This window comes from Tachyglossus aculeatus, chromosome 7 (genome assembly GCF_015852505.1).
Source record: "Tachyglossus aculeatus isolate mTacAcu1 chromosome 7, mTacAcu1.pri, whole genome shotgun sequence".
Lineage (NCBI taxonomy): Eukaryota > Metazoa > Chordata > Mammalia > Monotremata > Tachyglossidae > Tachyglossus > Tachyglossus aculeatus.
In genome coordinates, this window is record NC_052072.1 from 33703135 (window position 1) to 33720286 (window position 17152).

The window sequence follows — 17152 nt, forward strand, 5'->3', positions numbered from 1 at the left end:
GTGGGAAAGAATGAAAGCCCTAGCTGATGCTACCATGATGACATCCAAGACCAGATTCATTGACCTTGGAGCTCTTGGAAGGGACAACAGGCTTAGCCCACCTCTCTTCAATCCCAAGACTGCCCTGACTCATTTCCATCAGTGCATTGGACACTAAGACAGCTCCAGGAAGGTGTACTCCCCATTCAAATTCTCTCTTTCTCTCTCTCTTTCAATATGTAGACACACACACACACACACACACACACACCCCACGACCACCACCACCCCGCTGTTGGTCCAGTGGAAAAAACACTATTATGAAAATCAAGAGACCTGTGTTCTAATTCATTCAATCATATTTATTGAAACCTGTGTTCTAATTCATTCAATCATATTTATTGAGCATTTACTGTGTGCAGACCACTGTACTAAGCGCTTGGGAAGTACAAGTCGGCCACATATAGAGATGGTCCCTACCCAACAATGGACTCAGTTCCAGATCTGCCTGCTGGTGTTAATCAATGGCATTTACTGAGCACTTATTGTGCATGGAGCACTGTTCTAAGTGCATGGGAGAGTGTGATGGAGTTGGTAGACTGCCTCAGTTACCTCATCTGTAAAAAGGGGATTAAATCTCCCTCCAATTTAGACTGAACCCCAAGAGGGACATGGACTATGTCCAACCTGATTATCTTGTATCTACCCCAGTACTTAGTACAGTGCTTGGCACATAGTAAGCACTTCACAAGTTCTGCACACAGTAAGTGCTCAATAAATACTTTTGAATGAATGAAGTACCATTCTCCCCCTTCTGGACTGTGAGCCCGTTGTTGGGTAAGGACTGTCTATATATATTGCTGACTTGTACTTCCCAAGAGTTTAGTACAGTGCTCTGCACCCAGTAAGTGCTCAATAAATATGATTGAATGAAAGAATAAATGACTTAAAAAAAGAGCTTATGCCAGGAAGACAAGCTTACATTGGAGGGAAGGCATTTGATAGAAGAACCACCTAGACCTGGTAGGAATTTTGAAAAATAACTGGACAATATGGGGAGTCAAGAACCCAGCACCTACCAAAACAATCACTTCCCAGGTCATTTTGGTCACGGAACAGCATTGGCCCAATGTTGTGGCCACAAATGACACTTCACTGTAGGCTGCACTCTCTTCCATCCATGTGCCCATCCCCACTCCATGCTTCCGGAGCTTCATGCCTCCTCAAGGTAACCATTGTCACGTTAGACAATTCCTCCACACCGATTCTTGATCCTGAAAATCTCAAGAGCAGGGGTCATCCGTCATTCGGATGGGAAGCTGCCATTGTCATTATCATCATCATATATAAATGAGAGAGAGAGAAAGAGAGCTATCACTTTGTTCCCCACCCAATCCTCTTTGTTAGCCTCTCCTTCAGAAAATGAATGAAAGATTTCTCTAATGGTTTCTCCTTCCGAACAGCTTTTATAGATGTTAGTGGAAGATGGATGGGAGGTATGAGTTGTTGGAACTTTTACAAAGTTCACACCGACACCATTTTCATATGTTTTTTTTACAGTGACACAATGAAACATATTTGTAATCCCTAGATATTATATCAACTTTTTGTACAAATTCTCCACCTGCCTTATTAGAAATCATTGGGTCTTTCAGGGTTTGAGGACTCATATGCCTCACTTTTCCAAGATAGGAACCTAAGTCACTCTTCATTCTTTGCACTTTACAATATTCCACCCAAAATACTAACACAGCCAACTTTCGATTACCATGTTACTTTGAAACTAAGTTGACCCTGGATAACAATAATAATAGTAATAATGATGACATTTATTAAGTGCTTACTATGTGCAAAGCACTGTTCTAAGTGCTGGGGAGGTTATATGGTGAACAGGTTGTCCCATGGGGGGCTCACAGTCTTCATCCCCATTTTACAGATGAGGGAACTGAGGCACAGAGAAGTGAAGTGACTTGCCCAAAGTCACACAGCTGACAATTGGCAGAGCTGGGATTTGAACTCATGACCTCTGACTCCAAAGCCTGTGCTCTTTCTACTAAGCCATGCTGGATGTAAAATGACCTCGTGAAATTTGATGCTTTAGAATGTAAAAAAATAATTGAATATATAAATTTTACCTAAACTTTCAATTGATTTCATATGTGTTTAATCTTGATCCTGTTATATTTCATGAATGAGTAGCGATAATGAGGGACAAGGCTAACTATTTTTTTTGGTCAATTACCTGCCTAAATATCTTTATTATTTTCGTGAAATGAATTTAATGGTGGGACAATATAGAAAGATAACTAAAAGCTGGGAAGTAGGAGAAAGGAGGAACAAGGAGCATGAATAACCTACTAGTGAAAAGTCAGCTCCTATGTGAACAGTTGAAATTTAATTAATACACAGCTTTCAAAGCTGCAACTCACCTAGAGCAATAAATTAGGGCAGAAGTACTATGAACTGAAAGGTACTTAAAGTTCTACCAATGGACTTTTTTTTGTATTAAAAGCAACATTCAGAGAGAAATAATATGCACACAACTAACAACCTTTCTTTCATGGTCTCAGAGTGTTTTATTAGAGTTTACTTACTCAAAACCATGAGTACTTCTGTGAGCTGCACATAAGTAAATGCCATTACACTGGAGTAGATTGTGGGCAAACACTTTATAGATTTATATTTTCCAGAAAAGAAGAAAATGGCCTTTAAAAGGCTCAGGGTTTTTAAGATGGATTTTTTTCTGGTGAAATTGGCTAAGAGCAAAGATAAAGCAAACCAGTAAGGCTAAAGAAGTAAAAGCTCAGCAAATAATAATAATAGTAATAATAATAATAGCATTTATTAAGTGCTTACTATGTGCAAAGCACTGTTCTAAGCACTGCGGAGGTTACAAGGTGAACAGGTTGTCCCACATGGGGCTCACAGTCTTAATCCCTATTTTACAGATGAGGTCACTGAGGCACAGAGAAGTTAAGCAACTTGCCCAAAGTCACACAGCTGACAAGCGGCGGAGCCGGGATACCAAAGTACCCCCTCTCTGCAGTAGTCAGGAGCGAGATGACTTCAGACAAACTTTCTTTCCCAGCAGATGAGGTAGTGACAGTGGTGACAGCACAGCCAGAAACTCAGTTTTTGGGTGGAAAACGCATTTCCTGAAAGCCAATGTTAAGGGTAAAAATGGGATTTTTTTAAAATAAATACTATTATCATTTAATAATCATTGATAGTGATAAGCTCGTTGTGGGCAGGAAATGTGTCTGTTTATTGTTGTACTGTACTCTCTTAAGTGCTTAGCCCAGTGCTCTGCACACAGTAAGTGCTCAGTCAATACGATTGACCAAATGAATGAAGATGTTGATGAAGGTGTTGAAATAGATGCAAGGTAGTCAGGTTGGGCACAGTCCTTATCCCACATGAGGCTTACAGTCTTAATTCCCATTTTGCAGATGAGGTAACTGAGGCCCAGAGAAGTTAAGTGACTTGCTCAAGGTCACACAGCACACAAGTGGCAGAGTCAGGATTAGAACCTATGTCCTCTGACTCCCAGGCTTGGGATCTATCCATTAGTCCACACTGCTTCACTAGTAATGAGAAGGTTTGAACGTGAATACAATTTTCCAGATGAGCTTTCACCAAATTGTCTAGAAAAGAACCATCTCCTCCTTAATCTGTGACACGGAGCCTTAGGGCATACAGCTAAGTCACTGCATTTTTTTGGGTCATGATCTCTTGCAGATTGACAATATCTGAATATTTTTAGAATACTTGTCGAACACTTTCAAAATTATTTCTATTACCCTATTTTTCTTCAACTCCTGCTATTCAATTCCCACTTATTTCTAGAGCCCCCTTTCTCCATTCTGCCATTCCAATTTGAACTTCTGCTCATTCTGGATCATAATTATGGCATTTAATAAGCACCTGCTATAAGCTAAATTCTAGCATAGATACAAGGTGACTAGATCAGATCAGTCCAGCCTCACATGGGACTCATGATTCATCTTATCTCCAGTCTACAGATGAGGAACTGATGCCCAGAAAGTTTAAGTGACTTGCCCAAGGTCACACAGCAGGTCAGTGCCAGAGGTAGGACTAGAACCCAGACCTCCTGATTCCCACTGCCATGCTCCTTCCACTAGCCCAGGCACACTTCAACCAAGAGTTATATAATGTGTGGAAACTGATGTATTTCTGGAAAAATGATAAAAGTCTGTCATGATAAAAGGTATGGAAACCAGGAAGGGTGGGGAGCTGTTTAATTTGGTATACAGGAATACATTTCTAAGTAGATAAAAGTTTAATTTGGTATACAGGAATACACTTTTGAGTAGCTAAAATGAAATTTAACAGGAAAAAGCTTCCAGCCTTCAATGGTGACTTGATGGTGTTAGATTGCAGTTCAACCCATACTTCACACTGCTGCCGAATCACTTTAGTCTGAGTTCCTAAAAAGTCTCTTTCCAAAGTTGTACCTTGCTCTTGACTCTCCCATCTCTGACTCCTTATTCATGCCCTACCTCCTGCCTGGAATTTGCCTTTCTCACCGACTTCACCAGATCACAGCTTTCTCTGTCTTCAAATCTAGACAATGAGGCTTTGGGTTCAAAAGCAGCTTTTGTAAAAGCTGAACTCCCACCACAGAATGCTGCTTCCTGACGATACATTTTCACTCTTGAACATTTCCAAAGTAGAATGTCTACCACAGTTGTAGAGGTATCACGTACACTGTTTTTCCCATTGAGAGTTCTAAAGGTGGCACCAGTCCTCTAAACAATAACTACAGCAACTACAAGTCACATGGCTTAGTGGGTAGAGCACAGACTGGAAGTCAGAAGGATGTGGGTTTTAATCCTGGTTCCACCACATGTCTGCTGTGTGATTTTGGGCAGAATACTTACCTTCCCCGTGCCTCAGTTACCTCATCTTTAAAATAGGGATGAGTGTGAGCCTCATGTGGGACAGGGACTGTGTCCAACCTCATTAACTTGTATCTACCCCAGCATTTAAAACAGTGCTTAGCACATAGTAAGTGCTTAACAAGTACCACTATTATTATTATCATTATTAATAACAACAAAACATTATCCCATATCTGCAATTCAGTTAATGCCTGTCTCCTCCTCTAGGCTGTAAGCTACGTGTGGGCAGAGTTAATGTCTACCAACTCTATTGTGTTGTACTCTCCCGAGTGCTTAGTACAGTACTCTCCACACACAGTAAGCTCTCAATAAGTACCACTGATGGATTGACTGATTGATTAATTCATTAAATCCTTTCCAAATAAAAGATACATACCATTGATTGATTGACTGATTGATCAATTCATTAAATCCTTTCCAAATAAAAGATACTTCTTTCTAAATTTCCTCTACTTTTTATCTCTTTTTCTCCACAAAAAGAGTCTGCAGATTTGTTATTCTCTTTTAGGCATTTATGTGAAGTTGTATTTGTGGAAAAGAAGTAAAGATCAAGAAATATTCCTAAGACAAGTTTTGTCTCCCTGGTTTACATTAACAGTGCTTTTCTGGGCTTGCCTTAATATTAATGAAGCTCTTTGTCTTTTCAAGGTGAAAATGACCTCTGTGACGGACAGATTTTTCTTTGCTTGAACTTCTGATCCTGTCTTTGAGGTGTCACAATCTTTGACCACAGGAATATTTATGAAGTCATAGATACGACTTTATGACCATGAGGCTACCTCATAAAGATGGACTGAGCCAGAAGTCAGGAGTCTGGCAGGGAGGAAGGATAACAAGCAGAGTCCTTCTCAGAGCCAAAGGACTATAGAAGAGTAAAGCAAATGGGAATGGAGATAGATGGTGAAAGGCGAGTAGTACCTATGATGAATTTTCTTTCACAAAAGGCATTGTTGGAGGGTCTTTTTAATTAAAAGTTTTCTGTTAATGGAGTTACATTTCGGTTCCAATTTCCCCACTTCTTCCTTAGTCCAAATGTTGACCTGTTCGTCATTCTGTTTACTCACTCTGTTGGCCCTCTCTTCCCTCTAGCAAGTTCCCACAAGAAAACTCCTCTGCTGTGCTTGGCCACTTGTGTTATAGTGTTTGAATAGTCAAATACAATCTCCAGTTACTTTTGAAAAAACGTTCATTTATAACCCAAACCAGAAAAAAACACTTGTGCCTCGGGGTAACTTATGAGTTGTGGCTACAGGGTCTCGTTTCCCACTTTCCTATTAGGGGCTGTGGACACGTGCTGTGCTTCCAGAGCCAAATCATACAGCTTGGGAGAGGCCAGAGGGTACTTTCTACAGCCCAGGATGGTGCCCCAAAGGGCAGAGACTAGGCACAGCTTTATCTCGGTGGTTCACCCACTGATAATTCCCCCCTGGTAATTCCCACCTGCCTGATATTTCCTTCCCACCCAATAATTCCCCCCCCCATGATAAATCCCACCCACCTAACAATTCCCACCCTCCTCCTAAATCCCACTGCCCAATAATTTCCACCACCCAGTAATTCCTACCATGAAGGAGCAGGATTACTTTCAACTGGACCTAGCCCACACACTTCATTCTTCCAATGCCAATTGTACCTTCATCTCGTCTCTCTCGCCACTGCCCTCTCACCCATGTCCTACCTCGTTCATTCATTCATTCAATCATATTTATTGAGCACTTACTGTGTGCAGAGCACTGTACTAAGTGCTTGGGAAGTACAAGTCAGCAACATATAGAGACAGTCCCTACCCAACAACGGGCTCACAGTCTAGAAGGGGGAGACAGACAATAAAACAAAACATGTAGACATGTAGACAGGTGAGAAAACATGTAGACAGATGACAAAACATGTAGACAGGCCTCTGGCCTGGAATGCGCTCCCTCTTCTTGTCCAACAGACAATTATTCTCCCCACCTTCAAAGTCAAAGGCACATTTCCTCCAAGAGGCCTTCCCTGACTAAGCCTTATTTTCCTTTTCTTCCACTCCCTTCTGTGTCTCCCTGACTTGCTCCCTTTATTCATCCCCTTTCCCAACCCCATAGGACTTACGTACACATCTGTAATCTATTTATTTATATTAATGTCTCCTCCTCTAGACTATAAGCTCACTGTGGGCAGGGAATGTGTCTGTTTTATTGTTACATGGTACTCTCCCAAGCACTTGGTACAGTGCTCGGCACATAGTAAGTGCTCAGTAAATATGATCGGTTGACTGACTGACTGCCTGACAATGCATGGAGCCAGTTATTCCCTCAGCCTTCCTACAAACCCTGTTTCCTTCCCACCCATCTCCTCCTCCCAGCTTCTCTTTCCTTCCCCTTGGTTTTGGATCGACACAGGATTTCCCAGCCCTGTTTTTATTTGCCCTGGGGGAACCCTGAATTCTTCTACTTTGCTATTTTGCATCATTTTTTCCTCCTCCAATTGAAACCAGTGATCATTTTTCAGCTTGGCTTTTCCAGTGCAGACAAAACAGTTTGTGCTGCTGTTTAACCCCGTGGATTTCTCTGAGGTTCCTTATGGAGTTGGACTGATTTCTCAGGCTTGTATATTTGGACCAGACTGTAGATTCCCTGGAGCTCGGCTTGTGTGCTTGCCTTTGCTTACATTTATTGCTTCATGGGAAGACCATCTGACAGTTGTTATCTGGGACCCGAGAGATGGAATCATCAGCACCATGTGCTAGAAGCAGAGATGAGACCTCCTCTCCCACGGCCTCCCTGTTTCCTCCTCTCCTTTCCCCCCATCTGGAGCAACCCGGACTAGAAGATGAGTTCTCGTCCAGGAGAAAGAGACCACGTGTGGCAGGGGAAAGTATGAGGCCTTCATCCTCCAAGCTTTGTCCACCATGGGGTGAGTACCACCCAAAGAGCTGGGAAGCTAAAGCACTGCTACTTGTGTGGTGTGAATTTGTGACTCGGTGGGTGGCAAAGTTGGAAGAATGAGAGTGGAAACAGGACTGAAGAGAGAAGGAAGGGAGAAAAGCAAGTCCAGTCCAGTCTCTCCTTTCCCCAACATTTTTTTCCCCTTCCTCTCTGTACAGTGCAGAGTGCAAGCTCCCTGGAGACCAGCACTGTTTCTGTATTCATTCATTCATTCAATCATATTTATTGAGCACTTATGGTATGCAGAGCACTTGAGTAGCACTTGGGAGAGTACAGTATAACAATAAACAGACACATTCCCTACCCACAATGAGTTTATAGTCTAGAGGCAGGGAGACAGACATTAATATACATAAATAAATGACAGATATGTACATAAGTGCTGTGGGGCTGGGAGGGGGATGAATAAAGGGAACAAGTCAGGGTGATGCAGAAGGGAGTGGGGGAAGAGGAAAGCTGGGCTTAGTCAGGGAAGGCCTCTTGGAGGAGATGTGCCTTCAATAAGACTTTGAAGGTGGGGGGGAGTAATTGTCTGTCAGATTTGAAGAGGGAGGGTATTCCATGCCTGAGGGGAGATGTGCTCAAGGGGTCAGCAGTGAGATAGATGATGTTTTAAAGACTTATCTTTTGGTTGTTGCAAACGTTTTTGTGGTAGCCACAGTTACTCAACTCAGTCAATCATGAAAGAACCCCAAGACCTCAAGAGGTGTAAATAGTGGTAGAATGAGGGAAAACAGGGCTCCCCACCATCACTATAGGCAAGTTAAGGATCAGATCACAAGCAACTACGTCTTGAGTTAAGAATATACATCCTGGGTTTCAGTTCCCAGTTTTCAGTAATAGTGAAAATGAGGTAATAGCACAGGCCTGGGAGTCAAAGGAACTGGGTTCTAATCCCACTCCACCACTTGTCTGCTGTGTGGCCTTGAACAAGTCACTTGACTTCTCTGTGCCTTAGATACCTCAACTGTAAAACGGAATGAAGACTGTGAGCTCCAAATGGGGCATAGACTTTGTCCAACCTGATGATCTTGTCTCTACCCAGTGCTTAGTACAGTGTTTGGCACATAGTAAGTGCTCAATAAATACGACTGATTGAATAGTAAGTGCTTAACAAGTACCACAAAGAAATTGACTGGATAGTATATAACTGTATTACCCTTCTAGTAAGAATCAATTGTTTTTATAACAGAAACAAGCAGGCAAGAGGATAATAGTTACTGCTGCTGTGGAGGGCATACATCTCCAGTGGCTGCCAGTCAACCTACGCATCAAGCAAAAACTCCTCATTCTCAGCTTCAAGGCTGTCCATCACCCCGCCCCCTCCTACCTCACCTCCCTTCTCTCCTTCTACAGCCCAGCCTGCACCCTCTGCTCCTCTGCTGCTAACCTCCTCTATGAGCCTCAATCTTGCCTTGTCCTGCAGTCGACCCCCAGCCCACGTCCTCCCCCTGGCCTGGAATGCCCTCCCTCCACACATCCACCAAGCTAGCTCTCTTCCTCCCTGGAAAGCCCTACTGAGAGCTCACCTCCTCCAGGAGGCCTTCCCAGGCTGAGCCCCCTTTTTCCTCTCCTCCTCCCCATCCCCCCAGTCCTACCTCCTTCCCCTCTCCACAGCACCTGAATATTCATTCATTCATTCATTCGATTGTATTTATTGAGCGCTTACTGTGTGCAGAGCACTGAACTAAGCGCTTGGGAAGTACAAGTTGGCAACATATAGAGATGGTCCCTACCCAACAGTGGGATCACAGTCTAGAAGGGGGAGACAGAGAACAGAACAAAGCATATTAACAAAATAAAATAAATAGAATAAATATGTACAAGTAAAAAATAAATAAATAGAGTAATAAATATGTACAAACATATATACATATATACAGGTGCTGTGGGGAGGGGAAGGACGTAAAGTGGGGGGAGGGGGAGGGGAAGAAGGGGGCTCAATCTGGGAAGGCCTCCTGAAGGAGATGAGCTCTCAGTGGGGCCTTGAAGGGAGGAAGAGAGCTAGCTTGGCGGATGTGTGGAGGGAGGGCATTCCAGGCCAGGGGAATGACGTGGGCCAGGGGTTGATGGTGGGACAGACAAGAACGAGGCATGGTGAGGAGATTAGCGACAGAGGAGTGGAGGGTGCGGGCTGGGCTGTAGAAGGAGAGAAGGGAATCAGTAGGTCATGGGTTCTAATCCAGATTCCGCCACTTGTCTGCTGTGTGATCTTGGGCAAGTCACTTTGCTTCTCTGTGCCTCAGTTACTGCATCTGTAAAATGGGGATTAAGACTGTGAGCCCCAAGTGGGACAGGGACTGTGTCCAACCCTATTGTGTCTACCCCAGTGCTTAGTCCAGTGCCTGGCATGTAGTAAGCACTTAACAAATACCATAATAATAATAATAATTATGATTATCATTATATTGTACTTTTCCAAGCACTCAGTACAGTGCTCTGCACATTGTAAGCACTCAACAAATACCATTGATTGATTGATAGAGAGGGTGGAGGAAAGGTGCATAGCAAGGAGGCTGATACAGTAGTCTAGCTGTGCTATTATGAGAACATCCCCAGGGTGATTAGACTACACTGTAGCTGGACTCTAGACTGTAAGCTCATCTCTAGACTGTAAGCTTGCTGAGAGCAGGGAATGTGTCTGTTTACTGTTATTTTGTAATCTCGCAAGCACTTAGTAAAATGCTTGAGCTAGAACTCAATAAATATGATTGAATGAATGGGTGAATGACAGTATTAATTATTTGGGTAACCAGGAAGAAGTGGATCCTGGAAATCATATATAAGAGGAGCCACAAGAATTTGACTGTAGATTGAATGTGAGTTCATTCATTCATTCAATCATATTTATTGAGTGCTTAGTATGTGCAGAGCCCCGTACTAAGCGCTTGAGCACTGTATTAAGCACTTGAGTTGAAGACCAGCAAGGAGTTGAGGATGACACCAAGGTTGCAGAACAGGGACGATGGAGGCAATATCAACTGAGATGGAAAGGTTTGGAAAGGAAGTGGGTTTTAGGAGGTAAGATGAGTAGTTCTGTTATCGAAATTGAATTTTGAGGTGCTGGCAAGACATCCAAGGGGGGTTGTCTTGGAGACGTGAGGAGAGGTCAGGGCTAGAGAGATAGATTCAGGAGTTGATTATTTCAAAGCTCACTTTGAGGTTGGACAAGCCAAGACTAGAGGACAAAGAACAGACCTTTGCCGAACAAACACAGTTAGAGGATGAGAGAGAAGAAGGGCCAGTGAGTGAAACTGAGAAGAGGCTATCAGAGATGGAAGGAAGGCAACTAGATAAGTAGAGATGACCTGATAGTACTGCTGACTATTTGGGGACAGCCCCAGTTCCTTTAACTTTTATTAATGGGACTTATTTCCTCTCTCTTCAGGCTGTTCTTTATTCTGGACTTTTTCCAGTTTCCCCACACACATCTTTTTTGCAATCTGTAATCACAATAAACCCTACGGTCTAATAAAGATCTGTCCAGAGACAGCAAAAGATTTACTTCCCACCCCTTGTATGGCATACTCCCAATAACTCCACCAGTTTCAAGGGTTTATTTTTTGTTTTTTTTTAAAATAAATTAAACCTACATTGCTAGCTTATTTTCAACCCTGGTTGAGTAGGATCAATTTTTTCTCCTTTTCTGCCCAGTGTAAGCTCCTTAAGGGCTTCCATTGTCTACCAACTCTATGGCATTGTGTTCCCCAAAATGCTTAGAACAATGATCTGCACACAATAAGTGCTCAATAATTACCATCAATTGATAGATTAATTGATTGGCATTTTGATCCTTCCTCCTCCTTTCTCAGACCCCCTCCTGCCCACAAGTGTAGAGAAATTTGATCCTTTTTTTTTTTCTGGGGCCATTTTTCCTACTTGGGTAGGTCACTTTGAATTTGTTTCTTCTTTTAAAGAGTTAGCAAGCCTGCCCAACTTAGAGATGCCGTTAATGGGTCAGCTCAATGATCCATTGAGCCTAGTAGTCCGTTTCTGATGGTGGCAACAGAATGTTTGGATTAACAATGTGATGGTGACCTTCTTTGACCTCCATACTAATGGCTAGGAATGTGTCAAGTAACATCCTCAACATTTTCTTCTATATTTCTAACTTTCCCTGTAGTAACCAGTTATGGACTTAGTCATGAATTCCAACCCCTTCCTGAACCTATATTTAAAGAAATCAATAAAAATAATACTTGTATCTGTACAGCACCTTTATTTTTCTCAAGTGCTTTCAAGTGGGTTATTTTATTTTAGCCTCATAACATTCCTGTGAGATGGGGTTAGGCAGGCATTATGATCCCCATTTTACAGACGAGAAAACAAGGTTACAGATGGAAGGGATTTGTCCAAATTAATACAGGAGATCTTTGACAAAGCTGAGATAGGATCCATATCCCCGTACTCTCAGCATCATGCTCTTTTCTCTAGACCACATTTCCTCCCGATGAACCACTCTTAATGCAGTCTATACCAATTTGGCCATCTGGATAGGCAGTTTAAGGTAACCATAGTGTTTGGTGGCTGTACATTTGCTATCTGTCATTTCAAGCCAGCTGTGCTCAAGTCCGTACTGTACCTCTGGTTTGTTAGCAGTAGAGAGGGAACTTATTGTAAAAGTAAACTTTAAGCAGTTTCAACACATAGCACTGAACTTATAGTAGCAACAGTGTTTAGAAAAGTACTGCAACATACCTAACAGAAAGTTATTGTGAATTTCCTTGTTCTTTGACTGGTATTATTATTATTATCTGCTTACTCTGTGGTGAGCACTGTTCTAAGCTCTGGGATATATACAAGTAAATCAGGGTGGACACAGTTCCCGTCCCACATGGGACTCACAGTCTAAGCAGAAGGGAGAACACATATTGAATCCCCATTTTACAGATGATGTCTGTTTTGTTTTGTACTGATGTCTTGACACCTGTCCACTTGTTTTGTTTTGTTGTCTCCCTCTTCTAGACTGTAAGCCCATTGTTGGGTAGGAACTGTCTCTATATGTTGCCAACTTGTACTTCCCAAGTGCTTAGTACAGTGCTCTGCACACCGTAAGTGCTCAATAAATATGGTTGAGTGAATGAATCAATGAGGAAACTGAAATACAGAGAGGTGAAATGACTTATCCAAGGTCAAACAGCAGGCAACTGGCAGAGCTGATGTAATCAAGCAATGGTATTATACCAGCATAGAGTAGTGACTAGAGCACGAGCTTGGGAGTCAGAAGGTCATGGGTTCTAATCCTGGCTCCACCACTTTTCTACTGGGTGACCCTGGTTAAGACACTTCACTTCTCTGTGCCTCGGTTACCTAATCTGTATAATGGGGATTGAGACTGTGCGCCCCATGTAGGATACGGACTGTTTCCAAATCGATTTGCTTGAGGTAATGATGGTATTTGTTAAGTGCTTACTATGTGTGAAGCATTTCAGTGCTTAGTACAGTGCCTGGCATAAAGTAGGCACTTAACAAATACCACAATTATCATTATTATTGTTTTAAAAACTAGCAGTAATTTAAAGGTAAGAAAAATGATTTTCACACCCTGTATGTTCTTTTGTTATGTCTTAGACAAGATTAGAATCTTTTTTCATTACTGTCAAAACTTTGAATTTTGAACAGTGTCATCAAAGCTGCCAACTCTCTCCCATTAGAATGTAAGCATCTGGAGGGCAGGAACCCTATATACTAATTCTATTCTTCTTTCTCGAGTGAGTAATTCAGTGCTCCGAACCCACTCACCACTTAAGAAATACTACTTATTGTGGATACTTCCAAGTACCAAACCTGCATGGTTTCGAAGGGAAAATTGGATTTCATTCTCTATTTGAATTGCATTTGTTTTGGTCCTCTGATTGAAGTTTATCTTTTTCACAGTCAGAAGTGAATAAAAACCTGGGTTATCTCCACCCTTCCTGACCTACAGGGAACCATATTTTCTCTGGTCTTCCTGTTGTGTTAATCAAATAGGAGGTTTTGCTTTTTCTCTTTCAGGCTACTTTCAGCTTCTCTTTGGCGTAAGCATTTCTGATCTTGCCCAAAGTGTGATGGTTTACATTGATGGTTTGCAGTAATGCCTTATGGCCCCAAGTGTCCTCTTTTCCCTTTTTTCCCTCCCGATTTAGTGATCATTCTGGGTTTTGCTAACTCTACATCCTGGTCCCTATCATGGTTCCCCTGCTTGCCCTCCCTGGGCCTTGCTAGGGTGGGTCCCTGTACCTTCGGGACTGGATGGCTTTTTGTTTGTAAGAACAGACAGTTTGTTTCCTGGACATTCTCCCTCAGGTTCTCCCTTCAGGCCTCTTGAGCTTATTCAAATTTGCTTTCTGGAATTCCCTATTCTTTTTTTAATCCTCTACTCTCTCTCTCTCTCTGATTCCATTTCCTTCACATCTTGAAAACAACCACATCCCCAGGGTTTCCACCCACAGTTTAGTTCCTCAACTAATTCATTCATTCATTCAATAGTATTTATTGAGCGCTTACTGTGTGCAGAGCACTGTACTACGCGCTTGGGAAGTACAAGTCAGCAACATATAGAGACGGTCCCTACCCAACAACGGGCTCACAGTCTAGAAGGGGGAGATGGGGGAAGACAGTAATAGCATATAACATAAGAATCTAGGATTTCCTGGACCGTGATAGCTAAACGAATTAAGTGGAGAAGAAGGGCTGAGGGGGCAGTTGAGGGAAACAAATTGAGAACATGTGAGATTTCTTGGGGAAGACATTTTGGAGGAGATGTGATCTCAACCAATCCACTATACTTATTGAGCACATAAGGTGGAAATGAAGATAGTATCTACCCTAGTTGATTCCTCTATTGCCTGTACCATAACATATCTTCCAATACAGTACAAATAATCAATCGGTCAAACAGTCAGTGGTGTTTATTGAGCACTTACTGTTTACAGAACACTGTACTAAGTGCTTGGGAGAGTATAAAACGAATACCTGTTTGGTGCTATGTTTCCCTCAGGAATCCTATTGACAGCACTAGTCAGAATAAATGAAGACCACTTGAAGTTTTTCCAGTCCCAGTCCTGTTCCCCAACTGTGTTGTCTCATGGGAAATTTTATGGCAGTTGCCAGAGTGATTGATTGATTGATGATGGCATTTGTTAAGCGCTTACTATGTGCAAAGCACTGTTCTAAGCGCTGGGGAGGTTACAAGGTGATCAGGTTGTCCCACAGGAGGCTCACAGTCTTCATCCCCATTTTACAGATGAGGTAACTGAGGCACAGAGAAGTTAAGTGACTCGCCCAAAGTCACACGGCTGACAATTGGCTGTATACAGAGTGAAGCAGGGTAGCACAGAACAGCTAATAGTGAGGAAGAATGTCTGTTTAGATGAGGAGTTGCGTGGAAAACCATTGGAGGTTTTGGAGGAGTGGAAAGATGTGTGCAAAATTATTTTTTAAGACAATAATATTGATAATTGTTGTATTTAAACATCTCCATTTAACATTTAAAACATTTAAAAACATTTAAAACATTTAAAAATCTCCAGTGGCTACCAATCAATCTGCGCATCAGGCAGAAACTCCTCACCCTGGGCTTCAAGGCTCTCCATCACCTCGCCCCCTCCTACCTCACCTCCCTTCTCTCCTTCTACAGCCCAGTCCACACCTTCCGCTCCTCCACCGCTGATCTCCTCACCGTACCTCGCTCTCGCCTGTCCCTCCATCGACCCCCGGCCCACGTCATCCCCCGGGCCTGGAATGCCCTCCCTCTGCCCATCCGCCAAGCTAGCTCTCTTCCTCCCTTCAAGGCCCTGCTGAGAGCTCACCTCCTCCAGGAGGCCTTCCCAGACTGAGCCCCTTCCTTCCTCTCCCCCTCGTCCCCCTCTCCATCCCCCCCCATCTTACCTCCTTCCCTTCCCCACAGCACCTGTATATATGTATATATGTTTGTACATATTTTTTTACTCTATTTATTTATTTATTTATTTTATTTGTACATACCTATTCTATTTATTTTATTTTGTTAGTATGTTTGGTTTTGTTCTCTGTCTCCCCCTTTTAGACTGTGAGCCCACTGTTGGGTAGGGACTGTCTCTATATGTTGCCAATTTGTACTTCCCAAGCGCTCAGTACAGTGCTCTGCACATAGTAAGCGCTCAATAAATACGATTGATGATGATGATGATGATTTAAAAGCTTACTACGTTCTCGGCACTGTACTAAGTGCTGGAGTAGATATAAACTAATCAGGTTAGACAAAATCCCTGTCCCACCCGGGGCTCACACTCTTTAATCCCCATTTTACAGATGAGGGAACTGAGGCACAGAGAAGTGAAGTGACTTGCCCAAGGTCACACAGCAGATAAGCGGAGGAGCCAGAACTAGAACCCAGGTCCTTCTGACTCCCAGGTCCATGCTGTAGACCATGGTGCTTCTCGTAGAAGAGCACGGGCCTGAGCGTCAGAGGTCCTGGATTCTAATCCCAGCTCTGCCACATGTTTGCTGTGTGACCTTGGGCAAGCCACTTACCTTCTCTGTGCCCAGTTCTCCTGTTCCCCCTCCTACTTAGTCTAGACCTTCTAGACTGTGAGCCCACTGTTGGGTAGGGACCGTCTCTAGATGTTGCCAACATGTACTTCCCAAGCGCTTAGTACAGTGCTCTTCACACAGTAAGCGCTCAATAAATACGATTGAATGAATGAATGAACTTAGTCTGTGAGTCCAATGTGGAACAGGGACTGTGTGTGACCTAATTCAACCTACTCCAGTGCTCAGAACAGTGATTGACACATAATAAGTACTTAACATATACCATTATAAAAGTAGCAGAGTGAAGTAGTAATAATAATAATACAGTATTTGTTCATTCATTCAATCGTATTTATTGAGTGCTTACAGTGTTCAGAGCACTGTACTAAGTGCTCGGAAAGAACAATTCGGCAGCAGAGACAATCCCTACCCATCAATGGGCTAGAAGGGGGGAGACAGACAACAAAACAAAACAAGTAGACAGGTGTCAATAGCATCAAAATAGATAAATAGAATTATAGATATAGACATATCATTAATAAAATAAATAGAATATTAAATATGTAAAAATATACACAAGTGCTATGGGGTGGAGAAGGGGGTATTTGTTAAGGGCTTATTATGTGTCAGACACTGTACTAAGTGCTAGGGTGGATAAAGCAAATTGGGTTGGACACAGTCCCTGTGCCACATGGGGCTCACAGGTTCAATCCCCATTTTACAGATGAAGTAACTCAGGCACAGAGAAGTGAAGTGACTTGCCTGAGGTCACACAGCAGACAAGTGGCAGAGCTGGGAATAGAACCCATGACCTACTGATTCCCAGGCCTGTGC